Here is a 23,831-nt window from a genome sequence, read left to right as displayed (position 1 = left end):
ATTGGGCAGTTCAAAACCATTTCAAGCAAGGAGGTGCACCCCATATACTTAGAGGAACATGGGGAAAAAAGTTTTTCACTTCCTCATAGAAACAAGCTGTTCAAGCTTAAAGCCAGCGCAGTTAAGTTTTTGTCTTACTGGACATTGGTTATGCGCTTTCATACGCAGGAGCCGTCCTAACCCTCTCGGCATCCGTCTTGAACAAACCACCATTTATAGCCTCGTGGTGACCGACAATCTTATTATGAGATTTAAACTTTGCCTCGGCTAGTCTGAAGGATCAACATGCGCTCCACTCCCAGTTGTTCCCCTCGGTTTCCCAACCTCATACAGTAATACCAACCCACAGTAACTACACGCCTCCTTGATTGTGGTTAAACGCTGGTGTCAGCTCTCGGTGCAATAGAAAGACCAAGCAGGGTCTCTTCAGAATACATAAAGGCGAGCAATGAGAGGAGCTCAGCCCTGAATTAAATCACTCACCGCTGAATGGATCTTTGAGACTCTCCTGACGCAGGCAATCGCTGCGTTGGCGTCCTCAAACCGAACACAGAAAACTGGGATTCTTCTTCTTCTTCTTCTTCTTTTTAAATCGTTGTTTTGATTTTATTTTTATTATTTTACGATCACCCAGAAATATCTCCTGTCTCTTTGAAAATGTCTTGCGATCGTGGTAAGATACAGTGAGCTGTCAGCTTTTCTATCGGGAGGAGGCTCTCGCTCTGCAGGTAAGCTGTGACAGTGTTGGATTTTTATACCTAACTTTAATATCGCAGACCGTTTACTGTTAGCGACTTTCTGTCTTTTGCATTCACATGTGGGAGCGTTAAATCTCTAAGATCAAATGTGATTTGAGGAGTGCTTAAATGACTCGACTGTTGTGCATACACTGTCTGGAACAAGTAACTCATGCAAACGCCTTTCAAAACGCATGGTTTAACTTGTACACCAGCATGCTGAAGTCGGTACATTTTGGATTAGTTTCTGTGAGATCTTTGTACGTTTATGTAAACCAGCCATATGGAGCACTTTGACGCCTTGACTGGTTGACTAAGTTTCCTTATTCATTTCGTCTTCTTCTATTTTCTTTATCTAAACATTAATAGGTGTTGAGATACAATAGATTTGCATTTGCTCCGCATGCACTCAGTCCGATACAGCTCCAGATAAAGTACAGTGGGCACTTTGCAGCTGTAAACCTCCAGCAATAGTCCGCTGGAGATATCGCTTCAGCACCACGGACAGCTCCGGGGTAGCTTACTGAACCAGAAGAGGCTGAACTTTATTTCAGAGATTCAAGCAAAGACACCAACATTACCTCATTACGTGGGAGCTTGCTGCTCTAATTACAATTTATAAATAAAGCCCGCTTGCAGCATCTCTTGGCCTATCCAGCCAACCCCACAAACACAAAATGAAAGCTGGTTTCACAAATCTGCACCTGAAATCAAAAAGGTCATGACAAAAAGACAGATCCTAAATACTTCAAAGCAAAATCTAAATTAATAGAATGAATAGACCCCATAGACTGAACACACAGGACTGTTGTTATTATACAGTCTTGTACTTAGTAGCCTTGTGCAGTGTCACTCAGATTAGCTGAGGATTTTGCTGTCTGTATGCCATCTGTCTGAAGGATGCTGGATGCTAGACGTGTTGATTTATTTGAATTGCACGAAGCTTCAAATGGGTTGATAGCTCTTTTTATTCAAGACAGTATATATCTAGTATCAGAAGATGTTTAGTCCGCTCAGTAGTCATTTGCACAAATGGAGGCAGCAGTGAGTGGGCATCAGTCGGGTCCATTACACTGTAGGGGCAAATAAATGACAGACCTAAAGGAACAACTCATAGAGGTAGGTGTAGATGTGCTATAGTCCTAGTGGCATTTAAAGGCATAAAGCATATTTTTAAATAGAAACTGTAGATATTACATGACAATTTGTCTGCCTGTCTTATCCCTTGTTCTAGTCATTTCATACAGAGGGTTATCTTCAGTTCAGCCTTTTGTGTGAATCATTATGTTTCCTCTTTAAACTTTTGATCTCAACAGTTATAACAGTTTCAAAACATCTTAGTTTTGCTGCTGTTGCTAAAGTCTTGCATTTGGCTTCACATCTCTCTTTTGCTGTTCCCGTCTCCGTTATCTTGATTATACAGCTGGATGATTGAGTCAGCTATTTTGTATGCAAGCTGCCTTAGCTTGGCTCTTTGTGGCAGAGAAAGAAAGAGATCGTGCTGAGGATACTGAGAGAGAATTACAGCTTCTCATGACCGTGAGGAGCAGAAAAGACGAGGCTGCCCTGTTCGATAAATTGCTATTTGAGAGAGACAGATATCCTAGGAGGACAGCGGTTTTGGAAATGTGACCAACCTTTCTAAATGGAAATGACAGTGGGAATTATAGTTTTCAACGGCTCTGCATTGTCGACGGCTTCGATCGAAGCATCCAAAACTCTTTGTTACCAAATTAACCTGACATTAACCGATCCGTCATAAATGGAAACTTGTTTAGAAAATTGAACACACACTAAGATTGTTAAAATTGGCTTTGTTCTTAGACATTATGAATGAAATAAGTCTCAGTACTTTTCCATTATGACCTAAAGTGATCCAGGAGTAGAAAGACAAAACAATTAGGAAAGCCTGGGAAAGCAAGGGCAGATTCACACACACACATTGTTTTGGGCTGATCCAGAGAATATGACGAAGCATGTTGAACCTACTCATGTCCAATCATACTCGGTCGAGTGTGAGTCCAACCTATGAGGCTATAAATACAAATGATACCCGGAAATCGAGGCTCGATCTGACAGACTTCCTGCGGGAGCTCTTTTCCACTGAGCCCAGCACTGATATGCTTTGACGTGTGACCACAAATAAAGACTTCATTTTCACTTGAATTACTCCGGTCCGTTCTTGAGCTTCCAACTAAAAGAACCGAATCTAACAATGGTGCCGTGAACCCGTGGTTGCCAAGCTCAGAGACCACCGTGCTGTGCGACCCCCGTGCGAGGGAGGACGGCTCGAGGTGATTGGAGGGGCTACTTTGTTCAGACAATTAAAGGCGCCAGAAAAAGGTGAGCGGAACACCACTTAATGACTAAATGTGAAATTTCTGCATATTGAATAACCTAAATGAAGTTGTCTGAATTAAGTTGTCCTCTGGTCATGGTAAATCCAAGTGTTAATGTACTGTCTGATGTTTGCATTGAATGGTAACACGTCCAGTATAAACACATAGCCTCACTCAGGGAAAGTGAATAAGTGTCCTGACAAGTGAATTTGAACAAATAAAAGACAAGATAAATTCATTTTATAAATGAATATCCCATGCGGGGAACTTGTCTTCAAAAAATTTTTCCGTGCACTAATAGCTAAGTGTGGCCGAAGTAGTTTATAAAAGCCCAAACTGAGTGGGTCAACTAAATGAATAAATAAAATTACTAGAATTCCGACACGGGAGACGAGAGTTAGGATGATGGATTGAGGCTTCCGGGGTTCGAAGCATTCTATAATCCCAAAACTTATTCAGATTGATAGAATCAATTTGTACTTCAAGGACACAGGGTCAGAATTTTTTAATTTTCATGCAACTGTGGGGGGGTTCACCGCTCGAAGATATTTGACTGCTCCAGCAGATCTCGAGTGGTTTCTGTTCAATATTGGGGTTTGGTATAGATAAAAAGGGGGGACAACAAGGGGCTGCGCGTGCACGCCGGGTCGCCGCTGTTTGTGCGGGTGTCCGCGGCTATTAGTTTTCTTCAGGTAATGTGCTAATTGCAGAGTTGTTATCAGTCGAGTAATTGAGGGTTTCGCATACTTAGAGGAGAGTTTGCTGTCTCTATGGCATTGTTTGTCACGCCATTCGACGTGATTTTTGACATTCCTGATAAGGAAAGTTTCTCGCTTATGCATCGTTTCTGTATTGTTTGGTTTGTATTTCTCCCTGTCCACGGCTGGACAAATTGAATTTCTTTCTCTTTCTTAGGTTGTTACAAAAGTGTGACTAAATGGAAATGACAGTGGGAATTATAGTTTTCAACGGCTCTGCATTGTCGACGGCTTCGATCGAAGCATCCAAAACTCTTTGTTACCAAATTAACCTGACATTAACCGATCCGTCATAAATGGAAACTTGTTTAGAAAATTGAGCACACACTAAGATAATCCCAGATGTTAAAAAAAAAGAGGAACTTTTAGCTGCAGTCTGCAGGATTTGTTGTTTTCATACGTAAAGTCCTAATTTTTGGCATTTTAAGAGTTTACATGATCTATCAGAACGCTTGAAGTTGAAAACGGTGACCTCCGTAGTCGCAAAATGCAAGAAATGCTTATTTTTTAACCGAAAAATAAAAAGTTATTCAACTTCCTGTCCCGCCCCATCAAAACACATGAGAACTCGTGCGCTTACACGACTCCTCATTCATCAACTCACCTGTCATTTGCGATCATGGAAGACACAGTAAGTAGACTAGCCCGTAATGAAGTTCAATAGTCTAGATAAATAAGCGTGGGGACGAGCCTACCTTGTATCGCGCGTGCACAATCGGTGATTGACAGGCAGCAGAGCCCAGCTCGTAACCTGATTGGTTATCTTTTACCGGTCCGGTCTGCAATTTTGTAAACAAACCTGCTGGCTTTGGAGGGACCTAGCGGGACATATAGGGGACCTAGAGAACTCATTTTTTTTTGTATTGGGGTATTTAATGTACTACTTTCAGAATCCCCGGACAGTTCCAGACATTATGCTTGAAAAAGAGTTGCAGACTGCAGCTTTAAAGAAGAAATTATTGCCATTTTTGTCTCCCTGCAACTTCTGATGTTGGACAACAATTGAAAGGACAAAAATACACATGTTTTAATTTAGCCTGAATCACTAACTGCACTGCTGGTGGTTTGCATATTTCCCCTGATTTTTGGACTCGGAAAAACAGAGCTCATACATTCAGTGCAAATATGGTTATTTATCACATTAGAGTCATGTTGAAGAAAAGTTACCAGGGCTTGGCCACAGCAGCGAAACATTGGTTGTATGGTTAACAATGTGTAAAGTGTAATCAGAGCAACCAGCCAGGGTTTGTAGACAAAGCTGTGAAACATATGGTACAACAGCATGGCCTTATTCAGTGCCACAGCTTTCGAAACCCGTTAAAACTTATTGTGCCATTTTACAAGAGCTGTTGGACCACCTCCTTTGCAAGTGTCCCAGCTGTTTTATTAAAAGACAAATTAAATTCTTTTTTATTTTATTAAGAATAAAAGGATCAATAAATTTATTGCAGAAAGAAAGCAAATCAAAGTAAAACAAAAATATATTTTCCTCTCCATTAACAGCTTAACAGATTGAAGAAGCAAAATCCATATAAAGTAGAATTGTTTCACTGAACCACAACAGCATTTTCTACATTACATCTCTTTATAGTGATATCATTATGATTAGATTGTACTACAAGGAATCTCCATTTTATCAGCACTAGAATTGTAAGGTATATGTTTTCTGTAACAATATCATCTTTAAACAGCATTAGATTTCACAGTTATTGAAAGTTTGTACTTTGGATTTAATTTACCATCACACATACTTAACTGGAAAATATACATGCAATTCACTCTTGCAGGTATTCTTGTTGTCTCACCAGTAACAGTAAAGAGCAAAGATATTAACGTTCACTGTTTTAAAATGATAAACGTTAGCTGGTGAAACAAAGACCGACCAGTATTATAAAAAAAGACTTACAGGAAAGTTGAAAGTATTTTTGAGCTATGTTGCTTCAGAAATTCTGCCCTAAACTGCTCATGTGTTCACAATTTGTTTTTATCTTACAACCTGTATCTAAAAGTGTTGCAAATTGTTGATGGATGATGCTGTAACTACACAGAGCTGTTGGTCACTTGTTATCTCAGCTTTGGAAATACATGGCAATGTAACAGTAGAAAATGTTTATTTCTAAACATCTGTTGAGCTGTTTTTGCTACTGGGAGACTTGTTAAGAGCTTTTTATGGTGAAGGACGGACCATTAATGACACGAGTAGAGTCTTGCTTTCGGACAACAGAAATTAAGAGGATGCGTTATTGGCAGAAATTAACGCTGGAAAGGGAAACTATTGGTTGAAATTTTCCGATGTGTAATGAAGGCTGTAATGAGCAGATAAGGCTGAAAACACAAAAAACAGCTGCCCCTCAAATGCAGCTGCCTTTGGGCACATTTTCTTTAGACAATGCAAAACATAGATGTACTATTGCTTAGATGCTATCTCCTTAAATGCTTGCAAAACCATTAGGGAACTTCACCTTGAATCGGCACCTCATGAGTCATTAACCATGCAGTGCATTTTCAGAGCTCTGGCTTGGTCTCATCTCAGGAAAGAATGTATTTAGATTTACTCAGGGGAGTTTATAGAAAGTGGCAGCACTGGCTCTTTGAATTCCCAGCGTGTTTTGAGTCACAGAAAAATGTGGCAGGTGCAGTCATTATCTCTTGGAACTTTCATTTCTCCTACCTTCTATTATCTTATTGGAGATTACGCCTGAGAAGAAATAAGATGAGTAGCCTTTTACGTAGGTTTTCACATTTTCACCAAAAAACTAAATGAGCGCCGGGGATTATACATGAGAAGGGGGCAGCACAGACTGTACACTGACAGATTTTTGGGGATCAACCTGGGGATGTGGAGATTCACTCAAGGGTGTGAATCAGTCATCATTCATTTAGGAGTGAACAAAAATGAATCCACCGCAGAATGCCAGAAAACGTTTGTGTAGTTTCCTCAGCCACCTGCTGGCTGCCTTATGATGCACGAAACCCTTTAGTAAACAAGTGTCATGAAGTGGCAAAGTGAGGCGTATTGAACATTGCTCTGTCTTTTATTTACCATCTTCTCTGCAAAGTAATTAGATGCTGGTTTGAATGGCAGTGTATCTGCAGGCACCTGCACTGCTTGATGAATATCCTGTACGTGAGAGCCCCAAACAGCTGGCCTATAACAGCTCAGCGTAGAAACAATGGTTCGAGCATCAGATGAAGGTTATTGTCAACTAATGCTTTTTGTGTCAATGATGAGGATGAACACAGCAGAAAGTGTTTCATGTTAAAAGGTGCGAGTCACCATTTTACCACAGACAAAGCAAAGAGAAACTTTCAGACATAAAAATCCTACCAAAGTGTAATTTCTAGATACACTGCATGCACTCGAAGGACGGGCTCATACATGCAGGGCTGCCAAGGCCCTGTTGAGTGTGCTGCATATTTCCTCTGTGAATTGCACAATCTACACCGCACAAACAAGTACATTGAACATGAACACACAAAGCACTGGCACAAAAATAACCATCTATTTAATTTCATGAAGCTTATATGACAACTTTGTCTCACTTTTAGAAGATGGACACATCAATATGCCCTATTTCCTTCGTTGAGAAAAAAAAAAAGAGAAGTCGAGGTCATGACGTGGGCCGTGGTTAATAATTAAGTGCTCAACCCAGTTTGTTTAAATATCAAGCTGTATTAGCTGTGTTGTTTTGTTTTCCATCTTGATTCCCCACAGCAAAAAAAAAGATTATAACATCCATGTTGTGTTTGATGTTTTTCCACATTTTTTGAAGAACATTTTCTGTGCACATCTGAATATGAATGCATTTGCACTTGTTTGCAGCCCTCATATAATCAATAAAACTACCGGCTGTACAATTTAAAGTGAATGGTGTTATAAGCATTTTTTTTTAATCGGAAATCACACTATGTGCCCCCTTGATTGTAGTTTTGACTTGATAAAATTACAGGTCTGTCAAACATCAGTAATCTATGCAGAGTCATTTGTCAATCACTGAATAATAGCAGTCATAAACTATATATTATGACGTAAATAAGGTACTTGTGTGGGTTACAGATACAGATAATCATTATATGCTTATATTATAGGCTTTTCTTTTTTCTACAATATTCTTACAAACAAAAGTAGGATATTACATTTAGTCAAGTGGTCTGTATAGTTCATTTAGCAACTGCAGAGGGGATGCAACAGAGTAAAGACAACATGTAGTTTATACAGCAGCTTTGCTATGGAAAGGAAGAACACGTTTTAACTTGATTGTTTGCATAAAGCCTCATCAGCGGCACCTAAAAGGACCGATTTCTCTTTTTTTTCCTATGCAGTCTGGATTAATTTTTCTGGAGCGCAGTAGAGCTTGAATTACACTGTATTTTACCTGCTTATTCAAACCAAACATTGAAGTCTGTAAGTTTTTCTTGAACTGAATTTAACAGGTTCTACATGGAATATCCCATAAGGTGTCAATGATCAACTTGCCATGAATATGTATTTTATTAGATGGATGCTGCTAAATAGCAAAGGTGAAAATGCAGTTTAAGAGTCCAATTCGCATTAGATCTTAACAACATCTTAAGCATAATAAAAATGTTCAACACTAGATTCATTCACCATTTTAATCACCAACATATTCTTGATGGAGGGTTTCAGAGTGAAGTCCTTGCACTCTGAAACAAACACAAAAACAGGTGCGTATGTGCAAAGCTCAGGCAAACAGTCTCTATCAGTGAAGATAGAAAAAAAAACAAAAAAACATACACAGTAATTGGTTCTTTGGGGAAATATAGAAAGCAAAGATTAAGTCTGTAGAGGCCAATGCACTCAAAGTCCACCAAGACATATATTTAAGATTCTGAGCTGAGTGTCTGTCAAAATAAAGCCAACTTACACCCAAAACTTCACATCCTGTTTAGCAGCAATCCATTTTTTGTGCATCTACTGCGTTGGAAGAAGCAGCTGATTAGATCACTGATTAGCAATGCAGCATGATTAAGCAGTTTGTGGTTTCCTACCAATTATAAAATTTAAACCGGGAGCCTTTAAAGATGATGGATTCCTGTATGAATGGAGCTGCTCCCTTATGCAATTCTGAATGCTTTACATCTAACAGAGAGACATTTCATGGTGTCATGGCTGCATGATGGTGATCAATACATTGCCCCTCTCCTATGAATGCCAAGTAACTCTGGTAATGATGCACTTGAGAAAATTAACCTGTTAAGTGGCTTCTGTAAATATAAAGCCCGAGATGCAGGTTTGCTTCTTTCTTTGCCAGAGCGTTACTGCCCAGACACTCGCATTTGCTTTGTTGGTTTCGAGTATCTTCATACGGGGCACTTTAAGATGGTATTTTTTGTTTCTTTTCACCTTTTTACCGAGGCTGTTTCACAATTTATCATTGCATTCTCTCAATTTTTGCAGCCTGAGTAATTCATTCAGCAAATTCCCAATGTAAAAAAAGGAAACATTCCGAAGATTTTTAATTCAGTGAGTCAAGGTAACTTGTGCAGCAAAGTGAGAACCTCAAGCTGCTTACTGTTTCTCATTAATTTATGCAGAACACAAGAGCAAAGACGAGACACAGGGGAGCTGTGTTTTCTCCTTGTAAGCAGTCCCACTGCTTCTTGGTATGTGTCCCATTTCTATGCAAGAAAAGTAATTTGAGTAATTTGAGAAAATGACTCCTGTCAGTCAAAAATCCCTCCAAGCCAACAACAGTAAACATTAACTTTTCCCTTAATTTAACTGCACTGTTTCAGCTGTTTTGGTCAGTAAAATTGAACATAAATAAGAGCATCATATCAAACCCTCAAATGAGGACTCCTAAACTCTCAAACCAGTGTACTCTGTAGAAATGTGACATGAAAAGATCAAGTAATCAACCCACCAGAACTGTCCAGTGATGCTGGACAACATCTGACTGATGATTAAATATGGAGCGGCTTTTGCTTTGCACACCGTATCAACCAACACAAGCGAAGCAAACATTTCAATGATTGTGTACAATCATCTGAAGTGTAACCGAAAAAAAAAAAAAAAAAAAAATGGAGCAATCAGGTGACCTGTCCAGGACTCATCTACACTTTGATGTTGTGTGAAGGTCAGCCTTTAATCTTCCTCACCACAGCTGCTGAGCACATTGTAGAAATGTCTGATGAATGACTTCAGCAAGTCGATTGCTTCCTGTTGAGCTATAGAAGCCATACAGGGGACATATTGCAAAGCCTGTAAGTGCTTCATGGGTGATGAGTGAGCCTACAAATATCTGACTGACCCAAGCAGTAAGGTCACCAGTTCAGAGTCAATGTTCTTCTGAAGGAAAAGATGCACAGACTCAACTTCTGACATGCAAACATTGTCTCTGTTATTTGGATTAATTATTTGGACCACTTCTCTTTCATAATTCAAGTCACCTAAGGCAAATGCAACTTCCAATCCAAATCCAGTTTATAAGCACGCGTGGAAAGACCATCACTGACAGAGCATTAAAATACTTCTTTTCACGAGTTTAACATGTTGAGCAGAAGTAACACATTGTCTAAGGCCCCGTTAGCTTCTCTGACAAAGTTTCTGGAAAGGAAAATAGTGACACAATGATTTTCAAGACTAGAGTTCACTTAATCAATGAGCATCTTATAACAGAGTGTGGACACATCTAAGGGATTGTAGGTTATTGGCACATTATTAAGACGTCTCAAAGGTCAAAAAGAACAAATAAACAATTAGGATACATTTACACATTAATATACACCTAAATGCTGTTTTTGTAGGTTTTTTACCGAATGAATTACAGAATGAATCATTCTTTTGTGGTGAAATGTAGCTATATGTAGGTGCAGTAATTCAGATAGGATTCTGCTTTTACATATTACATTTCATGACAGATGTTGTCATCTTTCAGATTATACATTTCCAATAAACTCTAATGCCAGCGTTATCAATATCAAAGTACTCCTGAGTCAAACACTAATATTTTTCTACACTCAGTTTTCCGATTAATTTAGATACATTATATATTCTCTTTTTAGAATTTGGTATCACAGCAGAAGTATTCTTCCTCCATTTTTGTCCCCTTTATCTAAAGATCGACTGCAGGAGAGATACACTGTGGCCTGCAGATAATGACAAACAATAATATCACACAAATGACAATTCCCATTTCCTGCTATTTCAACCTCTTGACTCAACTCGTCTAAATAAAATTAGCTTCATCTCACAACAAACCCAGCATCTGTTTTATTGTTGCAGTAAGGCATTTCTGCATCCATCTCAAGAACCTGTAGAAAATCAACACTAAAACTTGATACACTCGCACAGATGACTTTTGTGTTATTGTTAGATCAACACGATTAAAGTCTATATGGTTTGAGCAAAGATACTGAAGGCACCACCTAAGCCTGAACTGAGCCTGAACGCCTTAACTGGGGCCAGTGTCTTACAAATTTCACACTGAGAGAATTTACAAAGCTAAGCTTCACTGACTGAGGACATGGCTGCTTTAAGGACAAGCTTGGAAGGGCTGCTTGTAAATAACAGGGTGGCTCATCAATAATTTCATCAGCCATATGTCTAGCCTTTGCAACCTGTATGACCTTGTTTGCTGTACTGTGAGGATCAGAGGTCAGATCATAGGTAGAAAATAATTAAGGAAAATGTCCTTCGGTAGTTTATGATGTAGAATGTGCAGGTTGCAGCTGAACTTAAAAGCATTTTTAAAACAACATTTGTCAAGCTAGAGTATAACTTTTAGGTTTTGGCCAGCGAGCAGATTTGCTTACCTGAGCACATATTTAATAAGTTCCAAACAAAATCTTTTTAGGCTTCAATAGAGTTAATTTTCTTTAAAGAGAGATACTGCTTAAATCTGGAGATTGTCCGAGAGTGAGTGAAGATAGGACATTGTTACCATAGAAACTGCTTCCAAACTTGGAGCAAACATACTAGCATCTACTTATAAAAATGTGCCAGTATTCACACCATTAGCAGGCCACAGTGTACCATAACACTCATACTGGAGAGCAATGCTGCATACTTGACTTACTGTTCATTGACACTACCAGGAGGGTTTAATATAATGAAAATGATTCAAAGAGGCTGTTTTCTACACTGTCATATCAGTGAAGTCTTAAAAAGGCTTTGGTGTAAGTGCTTTACACAGTGACTCCGAAGGACATGCTGAATTTTAACCTTTCTGATACATTAATTAAAGCGCACACTTTTCAGTGAAAAATCCAACTGAGGAACTTGTGTTTCTATTTTGGTGTGAGATGAAACAATGCAGCATCTGAAAAATGGTTACAGAGCAACTGATGGAGGAAGAATACTGGACTGTGAAAGCCATGACTTAAGTAAACCACATCAAGCTGGAAAAGAAATACTATATTTGGTTTGCTCTGTGCAGTGAGGTCAATGTGGTGCTCTGCCAATTCTTCAGAGTGCCGTTACTGATAATACAGATCATAATTCAAATAAAATGCGGGACCATTTTAGGCAAATTCCTTTCTGCTTACAGCAGCAAATCAGGAACACATCAATATTTACCTGGATAACTGCCAAGCTGAGAGCTGATCCTTCATACACCAGCCAGAGCAACATCATGCAAATCTAACTTATTCTCCAACTGCCTTGATCGAATGAACATTTTTGCAAACATGTTTCTTTGTCTTTAATGATTATTATCTGGGCTGACCGTTGGCAAGAAAAGTGGTCCATTCCCAGCTGCAGAGCATTAATCTGACACTCCACCTGTTGTCTCTTCACTCGTGCTCTCCATTGCTCATTAAACAGCGCTGCCTTTCAGGCCGAATCAGCTCAGGCTGGTGATCACCCACTGCGAGACCAGAGCACAGAGAGAAAAGGGATCTGGGCTGCCAGATTGTCAAGCCTGTGAGGTGTTATTCCTTGACTAAATATGGAGATTATGTGTAAAGTCTGTGTGCCAATTATGCTTCTCCACTTCTTTAGTGAGATGGCTTCGATTCTGCATGAAGCTATGCACAAGGAATACATGGAGCTTCAGTCTCTTAGGATGTGATGGATATGTGCATTTCAAATGAACAGGAACCACAGCAAAGTATAAGATTAAGTACTTTTATTGGATTCTTACAATAAAAGAATTGATCGTGCTTTTCCACATCCTCTGTTGACATCTCAGCAATGTAATTCAGTGGCACAGTAGGTGTGCCTTTTCTCACAAATACACAAAATTACCCTTTTCACGTACATCTTCTCTCTTCAGTTTATTCGTGCACTGCTTCTCCATCAAGGTGTCCGTCCACATGGAGTCTTGATAAAACACCTTTGTTTTGTTATTTCATCTCAGGATGTTGCTAAGATATGTGTCTATGTCAGCTGGCATTTACAGATCACATAGTACATGTCACCCAAGAAGGTAGTCATCGTGACTGAATCTGTAAAACCTTTAGAACACTGAATATTCAAAGTATTTTTACTGCACATTAGGCAATTGCATATTAAAAAGTGTGCCTATATTTTCTGCCGTTAAGGCGCTCAGACAAGATCAGTGGTTTATGTGTCTGGGGTTAAGTTGTAAAGATTTTAATTACCATATTCTGCAAAGACTAAGATATCATAATTATTTTTGTGGGTTCAGCCTCCAAACAAAAGTTTTGTTCCTCATATTCATGTAATGAATGATGCCAATTGTGAGTCTTGAACAATAAACCATTGTTTTCAAGTCAGCTTACGAAAGACTCAGTTCAAATATGTCAAATGTTGAGTCACAGTCATCAGCGTGAAGTACAGTTTTAATACAAAATGCAAACACAAGCCCGCGGACTATTATGTCTCTCAATCAGTCTCTCCTTATTGTTGTTTATTCAAAAAGTAACTTAAAAGTCAACTGTTGTTAAGTTACTCTTCACTGGAGAGTTCCATTTTTTAACCGAGAGCTCTAACGTGGCATATAGTCATAAAAAAAAAAACCTCAGCTGTTGGCATTAAAATTCAGAAGTACTGATCAAAAAAGTAAGCATGGACTGTTGATACCAAATTATCATCATTATCCAGCTTTTGCTCAGTAATTTGCAGAGTTTCAATAATAACAGATGTCTGCTGTGACCACTAGCAATTTCACTAAAGTGATTTCTGCCTCTTCCAGATATGTTTCAAACCTGCCATTTAGAAAAGTTTTCAGCCGAGTGCAGGATTGGCACAGTAGAAACAGATAAAATCAGCTTTAACTCAAAATTTGAATGCAAACCTGTGAAGAAATAAGTTTGGAAACGGTTTAAATGTTCGGAAGAGACCAAATGGAATGGCTTAAACTCAAAAACTTTAAAACATAGTCTTTTAGCATTGCCTTTCCTGAAAAGAAGCTTGTTCTGATGGAAACAGATATTGCTACATTGCCCAATATTGTTCAGCATTTATATGCCTTCACAGATGCACAAATTGAAGTGTATAGCACAAAGTATAGTGCTCTTCTGCCCCCTGTTATCATTGATACTTGCTGTTAAATTGTGCTGACAGGAAAGTTTTCTTCTTTGTTGTAGTTAATTGTGAAAGATCTAAAGTGTGAAATGAAGGTCTGAGAAGTTTTTTTTTTCTGTCTAATTTTTTTGTGGCTGCAGCAATGAACATGATTTACTGACAATGTTTTTCAGGGTTTCTCTGAGTTCATTCAATGAATTCCACTTCAGAATAATGATTGTTTTTAATGCATAGCCAATCTGAGGAACTGAAAGCCGTAAGAATGCAGTCTCACACGACCCTATAATTATATACCTTCGTCTGCCTTTCAAAATCACAGAACACTATTATGTATGCTCAGAAATCGGTCGATTAGGGTGAGACAGAGAAGAGTACATTGCAAAGGAAAAATAGAGATATACTTTATGTTTTCCATGTCTTCTACTTCCCTATACAAAACAACTGGAAATGAAAGCCGTTACCATCTCATAATTTTTCTGCCTTTATTGTGATATTGCTACATTTTGGACATGTGGACAAACGTACCTATTTTGGGTCGTCTCTTCTTATGAGGCTGAGCTGGCCACGTCCACTCTGTCTTCAAGTATGTTCCTTCAATCTTTTGATGGTATTATATGCTGCAGATGATAAAGAAGCTAGATTTTTGCAGTTTTATTCAGACTGTAATTATCAAATCATCCCACTATTTATTGCCTTCTACTGAGTGATGAACTCCTCTTCTTTACTTGTGAAAGCGTCTTTTAGATGCTCATTTTATACCCATCATGCTACTGACCTGTTGCTAATTAACATTATCTGTTTAGAGGCGTTCCACTCTGTGTTTTCTTCTCTTCTCTTTTGAAGAGGAGAACAAATTATACACGGGGTTACACAAACAAACACAATATCTTGCTTCAAACATTTAGAATTTGGATTCTGTACTGCTTTCAATTAAATAAGTCATTGAAAATATGTGCCTTCTATTTTAATGTTATAAGGCAAGATTTTTGGGTTGAACTTGAAAAAAATGTTAATAATAATAATGTAACTATATGTGTATATAGAGTGGGGCTGCTGTCAGCTTCAAAAAGAATGGAAAAACTAAAATAAAAGTTGAGATGCTCTCCATAACCTGTCTGAATTTAGATTCAGCTCAACCACTTTAGGCAAAACATATGGGTCAAAGATCTTTGGATAAACAACTTGCGGCAAAGTCCACATGAACCTGCAAAAAGGCTGAAATTCTTTTTCTGCATTGAATAAGCCATTAAAATGAAAAATCTTAATATATTTATAAAAATCAAGTTTTGATGCTTTGAGTTTTTGCTGGGGGCCTTCGTGATTCGAGTACAATGCTCAGTACTTCCATGAACATTGTTCTACTAATAGGGTCTAAGTATCACCTACTGTAGAAACAGTATGTATGTACTTGCTGAGGTTGATTAGATATGAAATTGACTTGCTTTCAGTATGCATTTGAAAAAGCAGTTGTAAGTGACTGTGTGAATTGAGAAGAACTTCAGTTAGCAGCACAGTTTCAAATGACCAACTATGTTAAATTGTAAGGCTGTGTGCATCCTTTGGTCTCTTCTGTATGTAGAGATGCATTTGCAAGGAATGAAAGAATGAAAGAAAAATTGCTCCAGTGGTTAAGGTGAAATTTAGAGAGCTGATACCTGTTACAGTGCACTGACCTCGCATGGCATAGACATCAAACATAGAGCAATGGAAACAAACAACCATAGAAAAGCACAACACTTTTTTTTGGCTTGAAATTGAAACATTTTTGTCTGTGGGGGTGAAGAAAGAAAGGTCATCTTATCAGGGCAGGTACCCTCCCTCAAGAAAACATCTTACTAAGATAACAGTCTCGGAGAAGATGACGTCAGGACACGGAAAGGCCACAGAACTTTGCGGTACAGCACTGTAGAACAGCTCACCAGCAGGGAAAATGAGGAACTCTGTGATCAAATGGGCCTCAGTTGATAGTTTTACAGCAGGGCACTCTGTAGTATAGAAATTATACAGTGCACAGTGAAAATGAGTACACCCCTGTTGAAAAGTAACATTTTGAACAATATTTTAATACACACACAAGTTATTCCCAAAACGTGCATAGAGTAAGTTTAATACAACATCTGTTCAGCTTACAACAGAAAAGAAAGATCAATAATATAACTTAAATGACCTATTTGTCCATTTTTGTGAAATTATGCTGGTGCAAAAGTGAGTACACCCCTATGTTAAACTCCCTGAGAATGGGCCGTGTTGGCCCGAAATGTCATGAAATGAAAAGGCATTAAAAGGGAGGTCATCGTTGTGCGTTTCATCCTTGCCTTACATTGAAATTTTACATTTTGAGTCTGCACCAGGCTAAAAGAGACGTGTGTGAGATTTGACTGAAATCCTATGGAGAGTATCATGATCTGCTTCAGTAGTCACAGTACATGTTGACAAGCATGTTTCTTTTGGTGAAATTCAGCTTCCTACTGTTGATGGCATCCATACAGCCCCAAACCATGTCACTCCCACTACTATGCTTGACTTTAAGCATGGGGCACTTTTCTTTGTACAAATCACTTTTTACCACCACACATGCTTGACACCATCTAAAGCAAATTTGTTTATCATTGTCTCATCAGAGACAAACAAACTAAGGATATGGATTGCTGGAACCATGTCCTGTGATCTGATGACACCAAGATGAACAAATTTGCTTTAGATGGTGTCAAGCCTGTGTGGTGGTAAAAAGTGATTTGTACAAAGAAAAGTGCCCCATGCTTAAAGTCAAGCATAGTAGTGGGAGTGACATGGTTTGGGGCTGTATGGATGCCATCAACAGTAGGAAGCTGAATTTCACCAAAAGAAACATGCTTGTCAACATGTACTGTGACTACTGAAGCAGATCATGATACTCTCCATAGGATTTCAGTCAAATCTCACACACGTCTCTTTTAACCTGGTGCAGACTCAAAATGTAAAATTTCAATGTAAGGCAAGGATGAAACGCACAACGATGACCTCCCTTTTAATGCCTTTTCATTTCATGACATTTCGGGCCAACACGGCCCATTCTCAGGGAGTTTAACATAGGGGTGTACTCACTTTTGCACCAGCATAATTTCACAAAAATGGACAAATATGTCATTTAAGTTATATTATTGACCTTTCATTTCTGTTGTAAGCTGAACAGATGTTGTATTAAACTTACTCTATGCACGTTTTGGGAATAACTTGTGTGTGTATTAAAATATTGTTCAAAATGTTACTTTTCACAGGGGTGTACTCATTTTCACTGTGCACTGTAACTCCCAGCACCATCAAAACAGATAAACACCTCTTATCCTTGGAGTGTTTTATGGAGTGCTGGATGCTCTGTAGAAACAAGTCTCAGACATTATTACAGTATATAATGTATGTTTTATTCGAGGACAGGGCCTCCCTTGAGGGCTAGAGTGCCTATTAGCCCTGTGGGTGTGCCTGCTCAGACTTCATCCTGCCGTAGGCACACTCCCTCTGTCAATTCCTCTGTGCAGTGCCTTCAGTCCCTCCTCCAGGGAAGTTCTCAAAGAGGTACATCTGTTATGTCACAGTAATGTCAGGGATAACAAACTCGTTTTATCATAGCAAGGATTTTGTCAGTTGATTTTGGCCTGCTGAACGCATCAAAATGACCAACTGTAATGAAACATTACCATAATCATCAGCCTAATTTTAATTACACTGCATGAATTTGAGTTGAGCAACTGGCTGTATTCATCTGGGAGCTCAAAGGCCCTCATATCAATCAATAATAAATTCATCTTTATGAAATTAATTATGCATACCATCATTTATCTTAGTAATGGGAATAAACACATTCCTTGAAATGTGTGTGAGACAAGCCCTCAGTGCAGCATGCAATGTAAAAATGAGCTTTATCATAACTACCTTAATCAGAGCATAAAAGAGGCTGAAATTTCAATTAATTTTTTCTTGATAGTTCTCAAAGATACCAGCCTGATTAAAAAGTATAATCCATTTTGAGCAGCGTACAAATCCACATCAGACGAAGCGAACATGTCCATGAGGAAAAGCACACAGTGTAGTGGGTGTTCGGCTCTGTAGTTTGCTAATAGCAGTTCAGGCTTGACTAAATGTATCCTTTTCTGTCTAATCTGATTAACACAGCTAGATGCTTATGCCTGGTTCTATGTGTCAGTGTCACTATACTTTTAATTAAAAATGTTAGGTCTTTCACTTTTGATTATTTTTGCTGTTTAAGGGTTTTCAGTATTCCCAGTTAAACTGATTAAGAAGTGTATCGGACTCTGGTTTCAGTCGCGGAGCACTTCAACATAGAGAAGAGTCTTAATACTCACTACACCTGGGGTTTTGATAATTAGAGAATTTTTGATTCAAACTATCACTATTAATATTTTTTCTGTAAAATAAATATACCTGGATCTGTAGGCAACACCTTTCAGACACTGTTCATTATACAACTCCAAAGGGAAATCACTTTTAAGTTCCAAGATACAGCAACCAGCATGCAACTTTCCCAATTTAAAATCTCAGAAAGAAAAAAAAAAAAAGTGTCATGTGACGCACATGTGGACAGCATCCAAAGTCATAACACTGCAGGTTCTTGACGAAGATTCAGGATTTATCAATGGGTAAAATTGAAACATTGGTGGTGATGGTGATGTATTTTGAAGCTGTTAAAGATTTTGCATCTGAATACATCAGTCACTGAAAGCTGATACAAAGGAGTGAGGGGCTGCAGACGATCTTGGCCATTGTCCCTGCAGCTTGGAGCATAGCCAGTTTCTACTGAGATGGAGGGTTCGAAAGATTGAAGGATACTCCCATACAAAGGCACATTTGAACTTTCTATCTTATTGATTGATGAAGTTCAGCTTTCTGTGGAAATTAACATCTTGAAACAAAATGACTTTGACCTCTCGTTCCAGCTTTCATCAGAAACTTTAGTTTTTTCTCAGCACGACAAAGGGTACAAACTTTCAGAATTATCGAGTGACTTTGAGCAACAGCCTCAACGAGCAGGGGCTGAATGATTATCTTCACCAGGTTTTAACAGTGTGAAGCAAAAGAAAAATGTATTGGTCTGTGCCAGCAACTTCTAAAGGTCTGAAGAGGTCAGATAGCCTCCCTGGGTCTTCACAGAGGTGAAGTTTTTGGTACCACCTGTTTTTCACTCATGTAATGATGTAATATTAAATAGGCCAAAAAGATATCTTTACCATTTAAAGTCATTCTTTTTTTTTTAATTTGAATATGATAATTAAAAAGCCTGTGTGATCCCAGCTAAATGAGTTGTAAAGAATAATTACAGCCTTCAGTTTCTCATAATCTGATTATTTTCACAAAGCACATTTGCTATCAAACCATTAATCTTCTTAAAACCGATAAGTAGTGACCTCTGTACTATTTCTATTATTATCTGTGTCTGAATATAATCTTCTCGTTTATCATTTTGTTTGATCCTAAAATTTGAATTATTTCACAGCAGACTCCCTTTCTTTTTTGTATCTTTTTTGCACAAATCCTGCTTTCCGCTGTCGTCTGAACATCCGTGCCAGTGGTCATTTGTATTTGTATGCATTACAAAACATGCGAACCCTGCCCACGTGAGGCTTTCTGGTGACCCAGCGTTGTAAAACACATACCATGCAACCACAATGTCCCTCATCTGAGGACTGAATTTAGCTGTGGGACTTCATCACTTGTTATGTTACGTGCTGTGTGTCAGTTGGTACCATAAGCCAAATAAAGACAAAACACCACTGAATGAGAAGTTATATATATTAAACGTTGAAAATACAGGAGTAATGATGGACATTTTTGATTTTATTTGGTCTAACTAATTTCACTTTGCAAGTCATTGCCTGCAAAATGTGTTGTAATCAAGCATTATTAAGTAATTATTACATCAAATTGGACTTTTAAATTCTTTAACCACTAATGTTCACATGAAAGCACTCAAACATAACAGAACCATCTGGGATGTCACTGTCAAGGATTCGGTGACGGCAGATTAGAAGCTACACTACAGCTCTCTTGGTGTTGCAGAAAAAGACAAACTATTTTGTTCTCAACGCAACAACACACTGATTTCTGTGGTTGCTGTTGCTTCGAGCCTCTTGGGACTAAATGTTCTAAAATTACAGGCCAACAAAGACTCATAGAAAGTGTTCCACTTGTTTTGTTTGTTGTTCTGTTTCTTTGAAAACGAGAATCACGCTTCCGACTTTTTTTTTCCACTTGAAATTCATACACATAAAATAGAGCGTCGGAAAAATATATTATGCATGGCTTTGAATCTCAGCTCAGATGCCAAGTGATTGTCACTACGGGCATCACATTTTTGCGTGCATTTTATTTCCATCATCATTCAAAGATACACTAAAGATTTATCTTGAATTACATTTCATTTGAGAATCTCACATGCAGAAATATTGTCATGTTTGAACATATTTTAGAAAGAATTTTTTTTGTTCATTTAGTGGATGTTTTTTCATCAAGTAGGGCTGGTTTTTGCAATTGTCAAGTATGAGAAAACAGCCTCTTATGAAATTACATAACAAGTCCTCTCACAAAACTGGAGAGATGCCAATGGCAGCTTTGAGGGAGCAGCTAGACAGAGCTTCTTTTCTCTTTTTAATATGCTCTAGATATACAGCCATGAGCCTTCACACTTCCCCCGCTAGCCTACATACACACTCCTCCATTTCTCGTCCCCTGGTATTGGCCCTCTATATCTTGTATTCTCAGACTTTCCCCAAAACGTTGGTTTCAAGTGGCCAAACAGGAGGGGTCCTTTATAGTTTGTTTTTATTGAGTCAGACAGTTGAAGAGCATAAAGTGAAAAATCCTGAATGAGATGTAAATGATAATGTTGGAGAAAACATAACAAACACACATAACATATACACAGAACATAATGTAGATATTTTTTTGTCATGCGAGGATATTGATAACTCTTAACTTTCTCAATGCTTTCTGAAGTCATTTCACCTTTCTATGTTGTTCTAACCGGCAAAAGGTTTAGTTTAGGCTGTAAAAAAAATAGATGGTAAAGATAAGAAAAGTACACATTGTCACCAGATACATATTTTTATTACTCATGTGTTTTTTGTGTTCCTGAAAAATCTTTTTTACTAATGTTTTTTCTTTTTAGAATCAGAAACATCGTTGTGCGTGATTGCTTTGTTTTCCATAATTTTGTTGCTTTGCTTTGTTGTGTTTTTTATTATCATATTCAGCACCCCCCCTGGTCCTCGAAAGTATTTTTTTATCAAGATTTTTTGAGTTGAGTACAGATCTCTGTACTGTATGTGAAAATCCAAACTGGAAATGCTGATAGCTTAGCTCGTGCACTTTGAATGCTGCCATCTGACGTGAATATAAAGAAAGTCTGAAAACGGTGTCGATCATTAAGTCAGTGACAACATCACAGTGTGTTTCTTGTTTTATGTCCAAAGTAGCCACTATGGGAAGTTAAAAAAGTGCAAAAAGAATAACATTTTGTTAAGTCCGTTAGTGTTGTGATGAACACTAAGGCATCCATTAATTTTCTATACCCGCTTAATCCAACTCGGGGTCGCAGGGGGCTGGATCCTATGCCAGCTGTCATTGGCTGAGAGGCACACCCGACAGGTTGCCAGTTCCCCACCAGGCCACACGACTCAAACAACCATCCACACTCACACTCACTCCTAGGGTCAATTTAGAGTCACCAATTAAGCTAACATGCATGTTTTTGGGTGATGGGAGGAAGCCGGAGTACCCGGACAGAAACCACGCATACACGGGGAGAACATGCAAACTCCATTTAGAGGGGTCCTAGCCGGGATTTGAATCACGAACCCTCTTGCTGTGAGGCAACAGTGCTAACCACCACATCACCGTGGAGCACCATGCAGCCCCACACTAAGGGCAAATAATTCCAAATCAAAATGGTGTTGATATTCCCAAAACACTGTCAATCTCTTTTCTGCCACATGTGAACAATTCTGAATTAGGTGAGAAGTTTTGTAGAAGATTCACAGCTTAAACTGATGGCATTTACCAAGGCCACACAAATACAAGGCCACTCCTGCAAGCTGTGATCGCTGCAATGCACTCCTCTGAATTACCTGTCAGCATCGATTACAAAGAGTCTGTGCGGATGGGATCTTGGATTTTCTCTCCCTCAGAATTAAGATAAGCTCCTGCTTGCCTGTCTGAGATGCCCCTTGTTGACCCACCTGTTGAGGTTGATGTGAGATGTGTATGCTGCCACTTCGGCCATATTATCCTCCCAACTATTCACGCACATGCACACATGCCAAGTTGGCAGCACTCACTGTCCTCATCTGTTCCATTTCTCCCTGTTCCTCATCTCCCCTCTCACCTTTGTTTTCAGCCCTTGTTTTTCTTCTCTCTTCTCCAACCCCTCACGCTAAGCTATCTATCTGCTCTTATTCAACCTCATCTCTTTCCTGCCACACCTAGTCGCCTGCGAATTCCAAAGAGAATGTCCTTCTTCTGCTGTTATCAATGCAGAAATGAAACATTCTGCTTTGTGAAATTGGAGATATGTGAATTTAAATGGGCTATGTCTTTGATTGTTAAGGTGCACAATACAATCTGCAATGTCGAAAGTGAACGAATACAACAGATGTCTACTTGAATGTGTAATATTAGTCATATCTGTTTAAATCTTAAGTGATATTTTCAGTCTTTTTGGTTTTGTCAGCGTTCTTTTGTCACCATGAATTTCTTTTTTATTATTATTTGTCAGTCATCTCCAAACCCATTTTAAAGAACTGATTTGCATATCTGACACATATTTTCAAAATTCAGTTTTGTCACAAAAACACCTGGAAATAATGGAAAAGATTCATACATTACATTAATACATTAATTCTTACAGCAATATCATAACTATTGAACTCAAAGCTCAAACTAAATGTGTAATGTAATGTAAGAGAAAGCTAGATTTTAAAAACAGTGACAGCTGAAAAACTCCTCCCAAAGTGAACACAGCCACCGACTAACAGACAATGTAATGTACATCTCTGCACTACTTGTACAGAAAACAAACAAACGTATTACCTTTCAGCAGAAAAACAGCAACCATGTCATTAGTTCTCTGGCCCTGTGAATCTCTGAGTTGTTGCCATTGTGAAAAAGCTATCTCCTTGTTGACTCTGCGTTGACCTCTGACATTTTTTACAAGTAGCCTTTACTGTGCTGTCTGCTAGCCGCTCTTGCTCTCGGCTATGCAACGATTTAGGTGACATGCAATTAACGCAGAGACTTGGGAAGAGAAGCTGGTGGGCTGCCCTTTTTACATGACCTTTTTACACACCTGTGACAAACCTACACGATTGATTTCTTTCAAATTATTCGTGTAAATTCATTGACAGCTGCCGCGATGCAAAGGGAATGTCAACATGTCGGACAAAAAATGCATATAGAGAAGGTCAAATACACTGAAGTCCACCAGTGCCAGTGTTGCCAGATCTTGTAACAGAGACAACCATTACGATCTGTGAAAACAAGGCCAAAACAAGCCGTGGAG

The 23,831-nt window shown here is 38.6% G+C and overlaps 1 protein-coding gene across 1 annotated transcript in view; it reads left to right on the top strand.

Annotated features, from left to right (window-relative positions):
* The first annotated feature begins 280 nt into the window (after positions 1–280).
* elfn1a (extracellular leucine-rich repeat and fibronectin type III domain containing 1a) overlaps positions 281–23,831 on the top strand; it is a 90,612-nt gene continuing 67,061 nt past the window's right edge. The window contains exon 1 of the mRNA XM_075454609.1: positions 281–728. The gene's annotated coding sequence lies outside the window, so the exon portion shown is untranslated. The remainder of the gene's footprint in view (positions 729–23,831) is intronic.

Source organism: Odontesthes bonariensis, chromosome 21 (assembly GCF_027942865.1).
Source record: "Odontesthes bonariensis isolate fOdoBon6 chromosome 21, fOdoBon6.hap1, whole genome shotgun sequence".
Lineage (NCBI taxonomy): Eukaryota > Metazoa > Chordata > Actinopteri > Atheriniformes > Atherinopsidae > Odontesthes > Odontesthes bonariensis.
The sequence above is the reverse complement of the archived record's forward strand: the minus strand, read 5'-3'. Positions and strand labels throughout refer to the sequence as shown.